The sequence below is a fragment of the Apteryx mantelli genome, chromosome 5 (assembly GCF_036417845.1).
Source record: "Apteryx mantelli isolate bAptMan1 chromosome 5, bAptMan1.hap1, whole genome shotgun sequence".
In the NCBI taxonomy this organism is placed as follows: domain Eukaryota; kingdom Metazoa; phylum Chordata; class Aves; order Apterygiformes; family Apterygidae; genus Apteryx; species Apteryx mantelli.
Genome location: NC_089982.1, coordinates 52,987,833 through 53,007,205, shown reverse-complemented (window position 1 = coordinate 53,007,205; position 19,373 = coordinate 52,987,833). Strand labels below are relative to the sequence as shown.

The following is a 19,373-nucleotide window of genomic DNA, read 5'->3' as shown; positions in this document are numbered from 1 at the left end:
CCAGCAGCCGCCCTGACTCCAGCGAGATGAGTGCTGAGCTAAAGTTAACAAGCTTGGATCACCCTGAACTCGTTATGGACAACAGGAAAGTTTCTGCAGTGACCTTAGCACCTGCATTATTTGGGGTCAGGAGCACTTCAGCTCCCTGAATAACAGAGATGAATGCATGCATGAGGACTTGATTCTCTGCTGTAGTTTCCTTTTAATAGTTTAGATCTTATTTTGGATTTCTTTATAGAAATCCTACTGCCTGAAATACCTTTTTTTCAGGCTTATTTATTTTTTCTTTCTCTCCCCCTCTCTTTCCTTTTTTTAACCTGAGAAGCAATTTTTTCTTTTTGTTGTAGTCCACCAAAATCAAATAGTTCTAGATAGCCCCGTGCAACAAATATGAAAATCCTGTATTTTACATTAAAAAATGTTAGTCTAAATTAATAATCTGCATATTCATTGTTTGCCTTGTTTTACATCTATTCTTCATATCTGTGTTAAATGAATTTCCTGCCACTGGTCCCAGGCTGGTACTCTAAGAATAGCATGAAATTGGTTTCCAAGTTCTGAGTTCAAATCTTCACTTATCAATATGATCAACCATAATGTAATATAATCTCTTCTGCTCAAGACCCCATCTAATTTGGAACCAAAGGTCTTTTAGAAAATGACTCAGTTGATTAACCACTTATAAGCTAAATAGGCACCCATATGCCGCTGCTCGAATAGTTTCGTAGGTGCTAGGACAGGTCATGATCCCTGGCTGACATGGAATAGCAGTGGAAAGAGACTTGCAAGTAAAGAGAAATAGAGGTTTTATTGAAGAAAAGAAAATAACAGGGGAGAATAATGGCTTCTGTCTCTTCGAATTATGGGTAGCATGGATTTGCTTCAGCGAGGCTTTTGCAGCTCTCACAACACATCAGCTTTACCTCAGCAGCCATAAGCATCAGCTTAGCAGAGCATCAACTTGCATCAGACTCTATCTTCTGGTATCATACAGCACTTCCCTTCAGGCTTTTCAGTCCTTACAAAATCTTCTACCAGGCTTTGGCTTCAGAGTCTAGAAGCTTCACAGAAGATTTAGTACAGATTTACACCAATTCCATTTCTTACTTAGTTACAACAGTTTGTGACAATCTTGCTTTCTTTTTTTCCTTCCCCTCAGAGAAATTGGAAACTAGTTGTAAACATATGCAAGAAGATAAATATTGCAGCTCCCTGCCTCCCTCAATTCCTTTTCTCCCTTCCCAGTTTTGGAGCAGATTTTAAAATGTATTTTTGCTGGTGTGCAAGACCTTCAGAAGGTTTGGTTTTGGCATTATGGGTTGGATGATTTATCTTACTTGCTTCAATATGTTTATATCTTTGATGTTGAATTGATATTGGTGTGTACCTGGGTAGAAAATTTTAAAAGCTGATTTACCTCTTATGCAAATGACAATGTTTGAAGTTCTGTTATTGGGTCCAAAAAGCATTATTAATATTAGTCTCCCAAGGAATAGATATCCATAGAAAGTTTTCAAAAAACTAACTTAGAATCACCACACCACAAGTACTAGTAAAATGGCTTTCTCAAGGGGTTAGAATGATTTTAAGGCTAAGATACTGGATCAGAACTAAAGACTTCGGTATCTGGACATATATATTTGAGGCAGATACTTCTGCCCTGTGGATATTCTTCCCATAACTGGCAAATCATGGACCTGTGTCTGGGCACTCATCCCAACTGGTAGATGAGTTGGGAGGAGTGGGAGAGTTGGGAGTAAAGGAGAACCCTGACTAACTATAGATAAAATTATGAGACAGTGTCAGAAATTCTGAGCCCAAATTTGAGATGTTCAAATCAGTAATGATGGACTACATGCTAATATATGCTAAAGCTGAATTAAAAAAAAAAAAAAGCAAAACCACCTTTTCCTTTGCTATTAAAAGGAATGTCACAAGGGACTGAGAAATTTTTAACTGAGTTTTGAAATACTGCCTTTGATTCTTTTAATGGTATAGCCAATAGGTCACTGTCTGATTAAGCCTCTTTAGCAACTTCCTGTCTAGGAACTGGAAATTGCTATGTGAAATATGATAAATAAATAGCAGGTATTTTATAGCTATGATTATTTGGACAGGAACAGAATATGAGGAATAACAATAAACTGTATTGACCAAGCATAATTTTGTAGAACATATTAGGTCAAATATCACATGAATTGTTTAGGTTTGATAGATATTTTGGTACACTTGACAAAGATGGCAACATAATTTTTCTCTTATCATAGCTCTTCTTCCTTCTTTCCTCATGTTAATTCTTTTCATTCACTGGTCTTGTTCACTGCTTGCCAGAGGCAATTGCCACCGCAACCTCTGCCAGCAGCCCTTGCTCTGCCGTAGTGCCTGGGGAAGACAGGGATGTGGGTGAAACAGGGCGAGACGAGAGAGGCATCAATATCTGCTGGGAGGACTACTTTGAAATACTGGCTGTGCTTGAAAGCTGCTTTCCCCTGAGGGAAAATAGGATGTAGGATCTCTTTACATAATTGACTTCTCCCTTTAATGTGGTAGGGCAGTGTGTACAGATGTATGTGAAAATTGCATTTCTCCTTTGGTACTTAGAAGGTGGTTATTTTCTACATTCTTCCCCCTCCTCTTCTTCTTCTTCTTTTTTTTTAACAGTTCTGTCATAAGAACCATTACCTTGCTGTGGTGAATGGTTTAATTATGTTCAAATTTCCAAAGGTGTTCAACAACTATCTCTGCTCCTGTTGGAGTGTGTGATGAAATTACCATGGATATCTATGAAAAGAGTGAAAGGCCACTGATTACCGATTTTGAAAAATCCTGTTCTGTTACCATCAGATGAAACTTCAAGCTCCTGTGAATGTAAATATTCTTAAACTTGATGGTCAGTTCTCTCCTATTTACGTTTGTACAGCTCGGCACAGGGAAAAATACAGGCATTTCTTTGCCAAATAACATTGCAACACTGAAGTTGCAATAAAATAGTCATTATTTTCCTAACTTATTCTAATAGAAGTTGGTTTTTCCTGCAAGAGAAAAAAAAGGTAAATAATGAGAGAGCTTGGTTAGGATTTGAAAGCCAGAATGAAGCCCAGCAAAAGAATAAAAAGAACAGAAGAATGGGATCCTGGCATGGTTATATTTGTGTGGATAATGTGATATTAGAAGAAGATAATTTTATCTAAATCAGGAAATGATAATTTTGGAAACTAAAGGCAGCCCACTAAGTAAGTAACTCTGTTCTTTGTGAGCATAAATATACTAGGTTGTCATAATAGAGTATTAGCAGTAGGTAAGAAAAAGACTTATCAAATCATCCAGTTCACTTCAGTGCTCATACAGTATTCTTTTGCGTAGATTCTGCATTTTTAGTGAATTTATCTTTTCTTGTGTGTACCTTCCCACAGAAGAGAAAAGTATCCTAAAAGCTTTAGAATTAAGATGAAATAAGGATTTTTTTTCAGCAGTTTTAAAACAACAATGGAATATAACCATATCAATAACCATCTGTGATAATATTGTAATAATCAAGCTATAATTACACTATTTGAAAAGTTTTACAAGGATGTCTGGAAATTGAATGAATTTTGATGTGTTAGAAATGAATTAAAATCATGGTTTGTCAAAATACAGTTTAAGGGGGAAAACCCTCTGCTAAATGAAGAAGCTTTCTTCTAATATTCATTTCTGTTCACCAAAAAAAAGTATTTCAGATAAAGTAAAGAAGTGTCTCATAGCAAAAAAATATATATATTTTTTCCTCTTGACTTGGTATGGAGGTTTGGTGAAATTTAATGTAATTATGAATCAGCAAGTGGAAGGCAAAATTTTCAAGAGTGACTACATAACTGACTAATTTGTCCAGATGTGAATTCATATCCTTTGGTGCAACATTGAAATAATCATTTTAGAAAATGCAAATATTTTACAGTATTTTTCTTTTTTGATATAGGTGCATACAAATTGCCAAGCAATATTGAATGGCCCAGGGAATAACGGCAAAAATAAGACTTGTCTTTTTTAATATCTATAGTGGTGTGAATTAAGAACAACTCAATTCCACTGGTGAAAGTAAAAATAAATGTAAAAGATTTTAGTGTGCAGTATTTTATCATTTCCATCTTTCCATTCTGTCTTTCCATCTCTTGGGAAGATTCTTTGAGATCTTCAATAGATAAATTCATATTTACTTATATTGTTTATTTTCATTTCCAGTTTAGATGTGTATGTGAGTAAACCGATGAAAAACAAAGATAAAATATCACTCAAACTCAGATTGGCACATATTCTTGCAGTGTTTGAGACATTTCTTCTAATATGTCCCTCCTACATTCATGCCAATTTAGGGCCAAATTCTGCTTTTGTATGGAAGTCTGCACTGCCTCCCTCAATAGCAGAAAATACTCTATGATTGAGATAGTATTTGTTGAATTCAGGATAAATTGGAGAATTGAAAAAGTAAAATTTAACCACAATAATTAAAGCCAAGAGAGGGTACTTAGCAGAATGATTAAAAGAGAAAACCAAAGGGGGAATTGGATAGCTCAGAATAAGAAGAGAATTGATGGAATATTTGTGGTAGCCAGTAATTAAGCTCTCTCTTACAATAGCAGAGGATGAGATCCAAGGGACAGAGCTCTTCACCTGAGTTATCTGGTGGTTTTCAATTTTTATTTCAATTTTTAGGGCCTGTACAGCCCTAGAGAACTCCAGTAGAGGTTCAAGCTCCTGTAAAGTGAATTCTAATCTATGTATCTAGAGATTACAGACTTGCTTTTCTTAGTGATCTCCTATGTATATTCCAGAGGTCCACAGACACATTCCTCAGAAGTCCTGACACCTCAGGCTTTTCATTAATTTGCATCCAGCTCAAGACAAAAATAATTTAAAGCTCTTCCACACCACTAACAAATGAATGTTCTATTACATTTTTCCTTGTACATTTTGATAACAGTGATCATAACAATTATATATATACATACATTTAGGTACACTCATACATGTAATTATTGAAACAGTTACTTGACTATAATTCATTATTGAATGAAATTAAATCCAAGCAAGAGCTGAATAGGAAAATGAATGTTAAAATGACCCTTTGGCAAAATAAACTGAGAAGAAAGCCTGAGAAGAATGGAAAGAATCAAAACTGGGAAGTATCAACATCAGAAAAGGGCGAAGAAAAAATTATCAGATTTTTCTTTATGCCCAGCTTATGTCTGTGTATCTATATATCTAAGCTACCTATCTAACTATCTATCTGGCAATGGCAAACATACCTGATATATCTGGAAAGGAATAATTCCTTGCAAAAATGCAGGCTGGGGACTGCTGGCCTGGGGAGCAGCTGTGGGGGCCCGGGGCCCTGGGGGTCCTGGTGGGCTGTGAGCTGAGTGCGAGCCAGCAGTGCGCCCCAGCAGAAGAGAATGCAGCAGCCCCCTGGGCCGTGTTAGTAGATCTAGGGAAGTGGTTATCCCCTCTACTCACCACTTGTTAGACCACATCTGAAATATTGAAAGAAAAACTTTTTTACTATGAGGACAGGTCAGCAGGGGAGCTGGTTGCCCAGAGGGGCTGTGCAGTCTCCATCCTTGGAGATTTTTCAAGACCTGACTGGATAAAATCCTGAGCAACCTGGTCTGATCCCATAGGTGAGCAGCAGGTCAAGCACCCATAGGTGCTTGAGCAGGAGTTTGGACAATATGTTTTCCTGAGTTCTCTTCCAACTTGAGTTATCTTATGATCCTGTACGCACTGCTGTAGCTCAAAGCTTTCAAATTTAACCAGTAACATATGCTATTTAAAATCAATTAATAAGCCATGATCTGAACTATCAGCTCAACTTGGTATTTAAGCAAATTTCAGTGCTTCATTAAATATCCAGTCAAAGGAAGACTGCAGTGTCAGGTCAATAACTTCAGTGAATCAATGAACTTCACTGAGTCAAATTCATGCCTACAGTTATTCTATTGATTTTGGAGATGTACCACTTGAAAAGTTATGCCAAGTATCTTCTCTCAGTATTCAATGGCTCATAGGGAGTGCAAGAAACTCCACAAATTAAAAAGAGAATAAATTGCTTGTAGAAGAGTTTCTTCCATACCCCAAGCAGTTGGTATTGGTTTTGAGACCTGAAATTCTTAGCTCTGTAGCCAACATATGCTTTCATTTTACATAAATAACTGTGGAAGTTTTGCTAATTTATATAAATCTCTAATCCTTTCAGAACTGCAACAAATTCTTAGCTTCAATAATATTCTGGAAGAAATTTATGATAAAATTTGCAAAAATAATTATGGTATTATATTCAATGAACAATGACTATAACTCCCAGATAGTGCAGTTCAACTGATAACTTAGGCTGTATTTGTCAGTTAAATTATTTAGCTGAATCAGAAATTAGCCACACAGCTCTCCAGGTGAGCTGCCAAACATGAACCTCATCCAAAGCAGGGTGTATATTTACATTTAAGATCTAGAAATATTTCCTCTGCCATGAATTTATTTAATCTATATATCCCAATGGTGGAAATCACCTCTGTGTAGAAAATATGAGCAAACCCACTTAAAATAGCTTTCCCTGGAACCTCTGTTTGGTGTAGGGTTGTGAAGAACTCTGCACAAAACTGGAGTTATTTTTTCATGTAACAGTGATCTATATCTGAGAGCTTGTCTGAAACGTTTTTGATAGGCAGTGAATGTTATTTTTAGTCTAGTCAGAAATAAAATGGTTCCTTCACTCATGCCTCAAAACATTAAACAATATGGATTATCGTCCAACTCTCACTGACTGCTCTGTAAGTTGCATTATACTTCCCCTCTGATTTTGTTCAAGACCAGAGTAGTCTGTCCCTGTCATCCTCTGCCTCAGACTAGTTCTTGTTACTCTTCTGTTTTAAAATCTGGAGAGAGGGGTTGAATTATAAATCTGATTTTATTTGGATTAATTCAACATGGATTCACAGAGTTCTCCAGTCATTTCTGTCTGTCTCTTCCAAAGCCTAGAGGAAAAAAAGTCTTGCCAGATGCAATACTCTATGGTAGAACATTTTCTCCAATGAAATCATTTACATCTAAAAGGACCTGCAATTCAGCAGGAGCTGCAGTGTGGTATGTCTTTCTCAGCTTATAATACCTACTTTTGAGAACCCCTTTATTTCTAGTTTTATATTATTTATTAAATGTTAAGCAAAGTTGCATGATGATTGGCCCGAGTCTCATCATGGTGCGCCTGAAGTGCTCAACTAGCGCTTCTATATTATCCTGGCAGAAAAATAAAAAATGATCTTCTTTTCCTAACCATCCAGACTCCTACATATATTAAGGCCTGAATTTAAGAAATTAAATAGTTTAAGTATTTTATCTTCTTTTGTTCATGGAAGAATTATAGTTTTTTCTTGTCTTGCCTACTCTTGTCTACTTAGTATGGTTCACTTTATCATAAATCCATCTCCGGCACACTGAAATGACTTGATTTCACAGGGCATTCTTAAAACATCTTAACCAACACGACCAATCTGATGGTGCTGAGATCTTTTTCATCTATTATGTCCACTAACTCTTTTTAAAAGTTAGCTAAACAGAAGAGGATCACATGATGGCATGAGAGAAGTCATGTCAATCCATTGCTTCTAGATACAGTGCAGGGAAAAGAAATTCAATACCAGCAAACCTCAAAAGAGCATTGAAGGAGTGTGGCATGCTGTCCAGCAAACAACTGAACTGGGGAAATGCTCAGTTGCTGGGAGGACGTGACAGAGCATGCCATTGAGGAAACATCAATAAGTGTTTTCTAGACACCTTCTTTCCTCTTAAATGTTTAAGAAGGCAAGTCCTCAATACTCTGTAGAAAAGGAAAGATCTTTGTTAAAAATCATGGGATTGAACCACTTAATCCTCAATGCCATCAAGTTCAGCACTTTAAGAGGAAATATCTTACAATATAGTTGTTTCCCTCTTTCACTGCAATAAACAGTTTGTCATGAAAGTGCGAGCCCACTTGTAATTATGCAGAATAAAAGATAAAGTATTATTAAAAGCACTAGACCTCCAGAGCTGAAATCGTAATATGAAATGCTGCCACTATAATGCATGACATTTTGTGAAATTTCAAGGTGGTGCTCAGCAGTAATAATACTGCACGGCTCACTGCTCAACTGTCACATTAATAAAGCACAATAAAAAGATGGTACTATTCATGTCATCTGCTTTTTCACTTTTTCCCTGTAACACCATCATTTAGTTACTTTTCTAAAGACTGTTATGTTTACTTGTATTAAAATTCAGTTATCACTAAAGGGAATATTTTATGCCAAATGCTGTTATACTGTAATAACAAACAGCTTTTGCCAACTCTGTGTGTAAAGCCATAAAGACATACATTATAAATAATCAGGTATTTCAATGCAAATATGAACTTCTAGAAAGTAGATATTCAAATGATATTCAAATGTTAATATTATTTTGAAAGACAAACTTATGCCGATTTTTATGAAGTGTGATTGATCTGTGTTCTCTTCTGGCACAATTATTAATTGCATCACTCCAGCCTTTATAAAATTAATCATAAAAAAATAACCCGAAAAGGAAACAGAGAAGATTGCAGAGATATTGTTAGTCTGGTTGCATCCTTTAAAATAATCTCTGGAGAATTTGACTCAAGGCTAATTCTTATTATCTTTTCCAAAGTTTGCCTATATTGTCATGTATTCTAATTAGTCCAAATACAAAAGACAGCACCTGCAACATGCAGCTTCTTTTGTTCTTTTAGGATTACAGTTAACAGCATTCAGCCAATTTCTGTCAGCTTTGAACAAATGTGCTAAATGGAGTAGAGATGTTTTCCCTCAAATGAAGGCACCTACACAGGAGGCAGCCATAATTTGTATGGCTGTATGCCCGGAGCCCAGGCAGGGAGTGGGAGGAGAGGCACTGTTAACTGCAGCTCTCCTGACTCCTATGGCCCTTCTTCTTGCACTGGAGGAAGCACGTTGCCACACAGTCCTTTTGTATGCACATGCAATTAGAGGGCGATATTTGTTGGCATTGTTTGCCCTTGCTGGAGGTGCATGATGCTGTTCCCGTTGAGCATCTCCACTACAGTCATCACATCGGAGCCTGAACTTGTAGATTTATGATCCTAAGAGACTACATAAGCACCCACAACAAAGGCATTGCAGTACCTAAAAGTAATTGTTTGATCTTAGCTAGCTCTGGAAGAGTCAGAGTGAAGTGTTTAGTCAATACAAAAATTATGTTGCCTCTAATGATTGTTCATGTGACTGGTTATTTGGGCCCTTCCTAGTAATCATCTGCTGAGGATAAGAGCCTGGCTCGGGATTTCAAATAAGGGTCTCTAAAGAGTCAGTGCACTGATTTTTCTTTTGATGAAAGGCATCGAATTCGGCAGCAGCCAGATTCTCAGGAGATTTCATGCATTTTATATTACATAATCACCAGATAAAAGCAGAAATATTCTTAAGTTCAGAAACTGAAACCAGGGTTACTTTCTTCTAGCTGAGTACCCCTAAATTCTGCAATACAGAATCACAGTTCCTCTTCCTTGTTGTTCCTCTTTCCCCATGAATCCTGTCTTCTTGAAGGCATAAGATGGCTTCATAAAGAGGTGGAGGTGGAAAGTCTCCCACTCAGCTGGCAGGCCTTTCTGCTGCTTATTCCAAAACCTGCCCTGCTTGTCCCAGGTTGAATGTTGTTACCTGATGTGAAGTATATTCTGAGCGCAGACACCAGATCAGGATCCTCGGGTATCCCTCTGACTCAAGCCTGTGTCCTAGCAGAAGTTCAGCAGGGTAAAGATATTTAGTTCCCTAAACTGTGAGATGTGCATAAACCCCCAAATGTAGGTGTCTAAGTTGTGCAAAAAATAGGTGCCAAAATGAAATCAATAAATAGGTATTGAAAATGCCTTTCTGTGGCACCATTCTTAGTTCGTTTCACATACCAAAGCTGATCCTCTAGGTCTTGCCCTGAGTTGTTCATGCTGTTGCCACAATAGCAATACAGTTTCATCCACTCTTCGTGGAAGGTGGCAGCATTTTAAAGATATTGGTCTTATATCAAAAGGTCAATTTTTAACAAGAGTTGCAGTAAATGTCATGTGAATTGCTTTTTGTTCAAGTATTTTGAATGCAAAGCAATTGGGAATTGTGAAGAATTTGCTAAAACTGTTGAATTTTTAATGGTAAGCACCGTAGCAGGTACCAATTTCACATTCACTTTCTTTCCTTTAGGAAAACATTATTGTAAAAGACAGCAGCAGACAGAAAGTGATGGAGTATACTATTTTAAAGCTACACAGTACTTAAAATATGTATTATGTTACACTCTGGTGATTTAAATTAAAATGCAAAAAGAATACTAGAATAATTTGTTTGAATTTTTATCTTGAATTTTTATTCAGAACTTTCCAGGCAATCTTATGTCTATGAACACAACTTGAGTAATCATAACATTTAGCTAAGTTAGGTTTTCATGTTCAACTGTATCTACGACAGTGGCTTCAAAATAGTAATAAGTTTCAGGTATTTTTTTAAGGAAGAAACCATGTCTGTTCCTTACAAAGCAGATTTTGTTCAAAAATTTGGAATCATTTTGATTTCACAAATATGTTTAAAGTGTTCTGAATTACGTTTTTAATGTTTTCGGTTAGTTTGACAGCAAAAAAAGGTAGTGTTACTGCCCTATTCTTACCTAAAAGAACATCTAAGGAGCAGATTTAATTTAGCAGTGGTGTTTTACAAATAAAATAAAGAGAACTTTTTTAGGTATATTGATAACAGAAAATATGAAAGAAAATGTCTGAAAAGTAAATTGACCTTCACTAGATAAATTACAGCTGTATTTATTCTTTCCCATGAGTCTGATTTTGTGATGTTTTTCCAATGCACTTCAAAAATAGAGTCCAAATCTGTTCACTCTCTCAGAAGTGTCTTCATTTTTTATGTATTAGCTTTTCATATGTTTCCTTTCCTGGTATTCCTCTCATATTCAAGAACCCTGGTTTTTGATGGCCAGGCATGCCAAATACCACACTAATCAGCAAGTATTGTAGCTGACTCCAAATTAATCATTATCTTTCATCTCAGTTTCTATTTATAACACAGAGTATTCTTCTGAATTCAAAATTATGCATTTTAAATTTATTAAGCATTCTTGCTGTAAGGTCTGTTAAAACTTGCTCTGACTGTTCTGGTGAAATGCAATGCTCAGTGGGGCTGTGATGCAGCCACTGACATGGATAAATGCTTTTTAAGCGTAGAAGGATCTATGGATAGATTTTATATTACTGCAGAATTTGTTCCATTGTCATTACCAGACACTTTAAAAAGATTTAATTGCACATTTTCACATCTGATATGTTTTTAGAGCTATCTGCAGTACCAGAAAATATAAGCTAAATATAAGCTATGAATATCATTTCATTACTGCTTGCTGTCAAGAAAATCAGTGGTACATGACTCCTTTTGACTTCAGAAAAACTGAAAAAAAGCTTTTTTTGATCATGTCCTCTGTTTAAAGAAGTATAAATAATGTTTGCATCTGAAATGGTTGTCTAATAGGAAAAGCATATGAAATCTTTCAGAAGCATTTGCTTTTGTGGTAGCAAGGTATCAGCAGCTACTGAGGTGACATTTTAAGTGTGAAAGTCTCATCCTCATTTCTTGCCTTTATTCCAGAGAAAGGGGCCAAGAGGAAGGAAGTGACCCTAGACGGCCTGTTTGCAGCTGGCAAGCTTTTGAGACTGTGTTTTGTGGAGAAGAGGAATGGGTGAATGGAGAGGAGGAGCGGGGATTTTTTTTGTTAATTAGCTTGCCCGTTCACTTTTCTCAGGCTGTAAAGGAAATGCTGTAAGGCTCTTTCCTTGTGACCCCCACCATCCACTCTGTTATCATAAGGAGTAAATAGCAGCTCTAGTAGGCACCAAAAACATTCAGGCATAGCAGGGGGTCAGTAGTTACTCTCTGGGCCACTTTCATGATGCCCAGCCTCTGTTAGAAGGTATTTCTCTCTTGCTCTTACTCTTACTCTTTTCACTCACCTTCATCCCTGTCCTGCAATGTGTTAAGGCACAGATTAGGCTGACAGATCAATCCTGGAGTGGTATGAGCTAGAGAAGGAAAGTGATCCAGATCAAAACCAAGCAACCAAAAATAATCTGGATCTGCTACCTGATCTTGTTGACAGATTCTTTGCACCAAGAGCTGTGTCAGCAGAGCAGCAGAAGAGCCTCCAGGTGTGGAGCTGGAGAAGAGCAGGCAGGAGCAGGAATATTTTAAGCTGATATTGTTGGCAAACACATTTTCTTATGAAAGCATAGCCAGAAGGAACAGCTGATAGAGACCACGCTCCATCCTTTCCAGGAGCTGCAGCTCCCTCGAAGCTACAAAACACAAATGTCAGCATTATTCAGCAGGAGTCTGCAAAAGGTACAGTTTCCCCCAGTGACTAAGGCACTGCAAGAAAGTGGTAGCATTGTGATTTTGAGAAACCAGGGAAGACTGTTACAAGCCAGATATTTTTCCTGGGGCTGATTCGCAGGATTAAACAAGTGATTTAAATCCTTCATAATTGGACTCCACAGTCTTGAAAACACAAGTCTCTTGTCTCTTTCAAAAGTCTTGTCTCTTTCAAAAGCAGGGCCTATTACTTTTCCTACATATTTAAACTGTTGCTTTTTATTTACTGTTCATAAGCGGATAGATTTGATTCGGCTGCAGTACTGTACTGTAGCTTTTTTGATAAATACAGTACTAGAGATCATAATATTTTCCCATTTTTTCTCTGACCAAAATCATGTCTAATACAGTTTCTCATTCTTTTCCTATTATCATAAAAAAAAAAAAATCCCCCAAAGGTAACTTCAGAGAAATCATTAAGCAGTTACTGAACCGAATGTACCTTCCAAATGTGGTTCAAAACAAGTTCACCATGATTTCTTTCTCAGAAACATTTTATTTGTAGAAATTTGTTGAGTCAAGCAATCCATATGTGGTCATGCTGAAAATACAAATAAAGGATATATTTCATGCTTGCAGAGTCTTACATGTCTCCCTCAGAAACAAAATCTTTCAACTCAAGCAAGTACATTTCCATTATGAGACCTTGGGCAAATCTGTCATTACTTTTTGAAAACACAAAATGTTTGCCATTTTCTATTAAAGCTGAATCATGGAAGGAGTAATGTACAGACTCTCTCTGGAGTAAAACACATTTAAATCTGTTATTGCAATAGGAAAAGTCAGGTTGGGAGGGGGTAATAAAAACTGGGATTTGAGTATGTCAGTACAAATCTTAAATGATGACAATACCATCATAACCCTATAACCTGAGGATTTTCAGGGCTGGCTACTAACTGTGCATGTGTCTCTCCACACAAATATTCAGGATAATTCTTAGCTATACCATGTGCTGAGGTTAAGTAGTGGCCTTTCAGGTAACGTATAAATAGCTGGCTTTAGAAGTAGATAGCCAGTTGTTTGACATTTTCCTAAGTGCAGCCATTTTCTATGCTTAATAAAAATTATTCATTCTGTTGAGGGTGTTGGAAGTAACGCTTTATAAACCTTCCAAGCAAATGGAGTGCCAAGCGCTAATTCAGTTCAATTTAGATCAAGGAATCTTTGTTTTGTTTTCCAAAGGCCGCTAAGAATCAAATCAGAGAAAAAGCCCTCTTCTCCACCCACCGCCTGTTTTTTTTGGCAGATTACAATTCTATTTTAAATCTGTGTGGGTTGCATTTGAAGCTAGTTGTGTGTTGCAAAGCGTGTTGCAAGGTCCAAATGGTAGGGGAGCTGGATAGGGCTGGAAATGATAACTGTGAGCCCAAGCTCGGTCCAGGGTGCCTGGATCCTAATGAGTTCAAACACTTTAAGGTCTACAAAGGGCAGATGGATCAAGTCATAGGGCATACTGAACTCAAGCACTTAAGAGATGTGCCTGACAAAGCTAGTTAAAGACGTAGCATAATTAAACATGTAGTTAAAGATTGAGTATTGCAGCATGATATAATAACAGGATGGGCATCATCATCTTTACAGAAAGTATGACTATACTGGGAGCACGACTGCAGCACACTAATACCAAAACCACAGTGAATAACTGCTGATAAAGCTAGGAAACCATGAAACAAAAGTTTCTATACCCTTTATCCTGGAAACAAGTTGCCTGTCTCCTTATAGGAAAATGCTAAGGAGCTACCAAAGGGGGACCAGAGAGTTATGTATCTCATTGAAGCAAAAGACTCGAAAATGCAGTGAACAGCTCCTAGTTTAACCAATTGATATTTACATAATTGTGGAGGTATATGGGGGAGGGGGTTATCCTAATTAAGAGGTTCTCCTAACTGAGGAGGGAATTGAAGGATTTTTAGGGGAAAAGATTAACCCACCTGAACAGCTTGAGTTAAACCTAATTTTAGGTACCTTCATAACAACCTAAAGGTTGGGGTCACTTGAACCTTGAGGATCCCAGGGAAGTAGTGTCACATATGAAATTTCTGGTTTAAGAAAAAAGCAGTTTGTCTAGTGCCATACTTTACTACTGAATTTTAAAAGTATGACTTGAGGCCAGATTTCCCAGTTGCTTAATATAAAGTTATATATGCAAAATGCCACCTGAAAGTGTATTTAAATGATACTTAATATGCACATCTATCCAATTTCTGTACGTGGGTTTTGAAAGATATATAGGCTCTATATACTATGCTGTATGAAAATTATGCTCTTTTTTACATAAATTTAAAATATACATCTAACTATTGAATGATATATTTTGTATTTGGAGTATCTTTATCCTTTGTTTCTGTTACCATGATATCCTCTAATATTTATGTATACCTGTACAGCCTGGCAATAATTGTGACAAATATGTAGGTTTAATCTTAAATCTTTCACCAACAACCTTTTAAAAAGCCACACCATCTGTCTCTCATGTTTAATGAAAATGTGATCAAATCCATATGAAAATAAGAGATAAAGTAAATATATAAGGAAAGAAGAACTTAAGAAACCTATATTCACCCTTTCGTTTGAATTTTCTTTGTTTACCACCTGATAATTTTGCTTTCTTCTCTGTGCTGTGAAAATATTGCAGAATCTGCAATGCTTTCTGAACTTATCAATGCATCCATACAGTCCCTTCTAAAATTCTGTAAGTCTTTGGATTTAGGCCACTGAAGCATCTACAGCCTATTTCCTATACAGCCTTTAAAAGAAGACCTTCATTATTTTTTAAAACTAGGAATTTTTTTGAGGTGGTTAGAAAGAATTGCATGAAGGGAATTAACAAAGCTTACTTTTTATATCAAATTAGAAACACTTTAGAAGAAAAAATATATGTGGAATATCCTTTTTTATGTTCTGCCCCTTCCCTTCCCCCACTCAAGAAGAAAAGTTTGTAATTTTGGGAACATACACATACTCTGTTTTGAAAAGAACAAGATTTCTGAATTTTTCCTGGTGTTTTGGTAACAATTTTTTTATGTAGAGTCTTCTGAGAGCTTATTTATTTATGAAATTTTGAATCATTATCAAATAATAATTAAATGGTTAACCAAGAGATTTCACCTGTGGCAATAATGAGAGGCTTATAGGAAAGTTTAGGAGGTGTAAGTTGATCTTTGTTGTTCAGGTCATCCCATCAAAGCTAAGAGAAGCTCTGAGAAGGCATTGAAAGTAAAATGTACTTCAGAAGTCTCTTGCTGTGTTTGTACACAAGCAAAATTCTCTCTCAAGTTTCTCCTATTTTACATATTGGATGATATAGAAATTACAGATATGTCTGGATATTTAAAGAAGTCCCAAAGATTACATCATGCATGAGACGCTCATTTTTCAGATTCCATTAATTCTCTAAGAACGGCTGTAGGTCAGTGCCAACCCCCTGAAGGTAGTCAGTACCAGACCAGGGAAAATTCAGGAACACCTGACTTGGACAGCTGAAGAATAAAGTGCACAAAAGAAATTTTTCTTTTTTCTAGAAATTTGCCAGCCAGTGCTTTGCTTATGCTCTAGGTCATTACCTCCTTATCAGCAGTAACAACAAAAGGCTATCATTGTATATAATACATACTTATCTGAGCAACAGCTGTTTTTTCAGGCCAAAGGGCTGCAGTTTAATCCAATGGAAGCATTCAGCCTAGAGCTGTCTTTGTAAGATAAGGAATTATCAAAAGACAGGCTGTTTGACTTGGAGAATTTTTAGAAAATCTCGAATTTACTAATCATTGTAATCTAAAATACACTCCAGGTAGTGACCTGAGGATGTGCCAGAAGACACATTTCTTCATCCAGGTAGTTTGGAAAAGAGAGAGGTCTGTAGCTGAGCTGCATTGAGAATCAGCTTCAAGGTTAGAAATTTAAAATATTTTTATGTAGCAGGCAGTGCTGGCTGATGTGTTGTTGGAGTTTTGATTTTTATTCCTGAGTGTTTAAAACTACCCTAGAAAGCACTCCTCTCAGTCAGTAATCACAGGTTACCATTAATATATTGAGAGAAACAACTCAACCTTTTCTGAATTTGCCTAAACTCCTGAGCTAAGTATTGCTCTGGGATAATGAGTTCCACACTTAAATTACATGGCAGAGACAATATTTTGTATGCATTAATTTTTGGTAATAAATACAACTGTAAAGATTGACTATTTTAGTTAGTAGCTTGAACACTTCATTCTACCACAGCCTTGGAATATGTATTGCCTGAACTTGGAAATGTGTTTCCTTGTGATTTGTTAGTTACAATTTGAATTTCTTGCAGCACCCCTTTGGCAGAAACTAAGGTGGGAAAAGATAATTTCCCTTTAATATCCTGAAAAGGTAGGTCCTTGGTAGAAATCTGTTCCAACAATTTTTGTGTTAAAGATGAATACAAAAGAATCACTTAGCATTGAGTTATGAAACCCTAGTGTGTCCATCATTTTACATTCAGCAGCGGTACTGCTTCAGCCAGTTTAAGCAAATTTTACCTTCTACCTCTTTCCTTCTTCAGTTTCCCAGGTGGTTTAAGCTTTTGCAGTGGCAGATTCCTGCCGAAAGAGTGGTTCTGGCTAGACTCCTGCCTCTCTTTTAAGTCTAGTCATAACCATAGAAGGAACTGTGCTTGCAAGGCAGGAGGTGGGATGTAGAGCTGGCGGTGGGAGAAGGGGAGAGGAGGAGAAGGAAACTGGCTTTTCAGCATCAGCCTACAATTTTATCAGCTGAAGCTGATCATAAAACTGTGGTATCTGCTACTTCTGGTCTGTCCATCCTTACTCTTGTGCCAGCTCATGCAGTGAAACAAGTCAAGGCGATGATCCAGGGCCCTGCATCCATCTCTAAATAAAATGTCCAGGTCTCTCTTCTCTCTGAAGAGATTTGTTTGTTAATCCAAGTCACTATGTGGCCATACAAACATATGTGCTGGCACAACACAGGGAGCAGCTTGGCATTGGCATTGACAAAGTGACCCAGGAAAGAGCATGACTGCAGTCTCCTACTGAAGAACAGCTCAGTGCAACCTCAGTTACAGATGAATAAGTATTAACTCCCATGGGGAGTATTACTGACTTCAAAAGACTTTGGTAGGAGTACCTATGTGAGTAAGCAATTTACAGTATAGCCCTTGGCTTCTCTGCAGTATTTTATCCTCAGTTACATCCCTCATCCCTGGTAACCCAGCAGTCTCATTTTCTCACAGACTTCCATCTGCACTGTGCTGCCAATCTGTCACTCATGTACATTAGCATAATGGGAAGGGTTTGGGGGTTTTGTCATTACTATTTTTGTAGAAAGCAGAGTTTTATAATGTATTTAAAGGATTTGGTCCTATGAAGTGCTGGATCTCAGAGGCTCACTTATTTTATATGTAGTGGAGTCTGCTAAACATCTCTGAGGCACTCGGCCTCTTAAAGGATTAGACCAGCCTGGAATACCATCCATTTGTGTCAATATTTTATTGGTACTACAGAGATTATGCATTAGATTGTGTCTTAGCCTGATTAACTGCTGTACTAGAAAGGGATATTGCATCTTTATGCCTTTAATAATCTAGAATACAGTTTGATATACACAGTATTAAACCTTGCAAAATAAACTCAGACACTCAAAATGCAAAACATTAATGCTATCTGGATATTCTACTGTCAGGCAGTGAATATGAACTGTAGACACTTTAAAATGTCTGTTGGAGTAAGTGTCTGACATGGTGGATAGAAGGGAGATGAGGAATTTCTCTCTGAGAAGGAGGGTAGGCCTAATGTCTGAGCTACGCATTTGCCCAGCCAGATACTGTAGGTAAGTTGACTCGATAAACGCTCCTCCCTAGGTCACCCCTCTGGACCTGCTTTCCCAGGCCTTCCCTTCGCAATGCCTGCTTCTTCCGAAACCGTGGCCAGGCACTGCCCCTCTCCTGCTGACTGCAGGTGCTTATCTGAAGCTCAGCCTGGCTTCCACTTTTACCCTTACATCAAAACCATTTCCCAGGAGGTATTTGAGATGTGGCAGAGCCGTGACTGGTACCTGATGTTCCTGCTCAGTCAACTCCCATTGCTGCAGTAAGGCACAACAGTCCGGAGGGGAAGGTTCTCCTGAAACGTTGGGAGCAGTCAAGGCACACAGAGGTGTGCAGCAAGCAGCAACACAGGAAGCAGAAGTACCAGTGACAGGGGAAAGGGCAGCCTTAGGAACATATAATTTGATACTGGTTCACAAGATGAGGTGTAAGAAAGAGGATCTCTGCCTCACTTTGGGGAACAGAGTGTGGAGCAATGACTGCCTGGTTTCATGCAGGCAGAACTGGATGGCACAAATGTGCCTTGGGGGATACTCCATCCTGATTTAATGAAGGTAGGTGCATCTTGTTCCTGATAGAAAAGTGGAAAATATTACAATATATTTAGGTGACAGTAAGAGATAACAGTGTGCAGAAGAAAAAAACTGAGGTAGCAGAGATATGGTGGGTGTGTCCCTTTCTGAGCCTTAATCCATTTTAAATTATGGAAGTGTAGAATAAACTGTGTATTTACTAATAGATTTCAGATTGTTTACTAAGTTACTTCAGTGAGCCCTGCATCTAACAGAGTAGCTTCCATAACAGAAGATACAGTTTGTTTTCTTGTATGATTCATTCTAGCTGCATTAATGCCAGTTTATGATGCTGTTTTAAAAGTGACCACAATGTCACTTTTATTATCTATTTTGGAAGGTTTACCATCTTGCAATCTGGAGGTTATAAATCAGGCATATATCTGGTAACATAAACAAATACTATACTTATGTATAATGAGTACATAAGATCAAATTATAGGCTTTTAATGTGCAAGTAAATACTATACTGTGCCATTGTTGGGAAGTATTTTCAAAGCTATATGAAGC

The 19,373-nt window shown here is 37.3% G+C and overlaps 1 long non-coding RNA gene across 1 annotated transcript; it reads right to left on the bottom strand.

Moving 5' to 3' along the window:
* Positions 1-2,726: 2,726 nt before the first annotated feature.
* On the bottom strand, positions 2,727-12,954 carry LOC106490135 (uncharacterized). Its single transcript, XR_001293548.1, has 3 exons — positions 12,925-12,954; positions 12,195-12,406; positions 2,727-2,781 (listed from the first exon to the last, which is right to left on the bottom strand). It is a non-coding gene; the product is annotated as an uncharacterized lncRNA (long non-coding RNA).
* Positions 12,955-19,373: the final 6,419 nt, after the last annotated feature.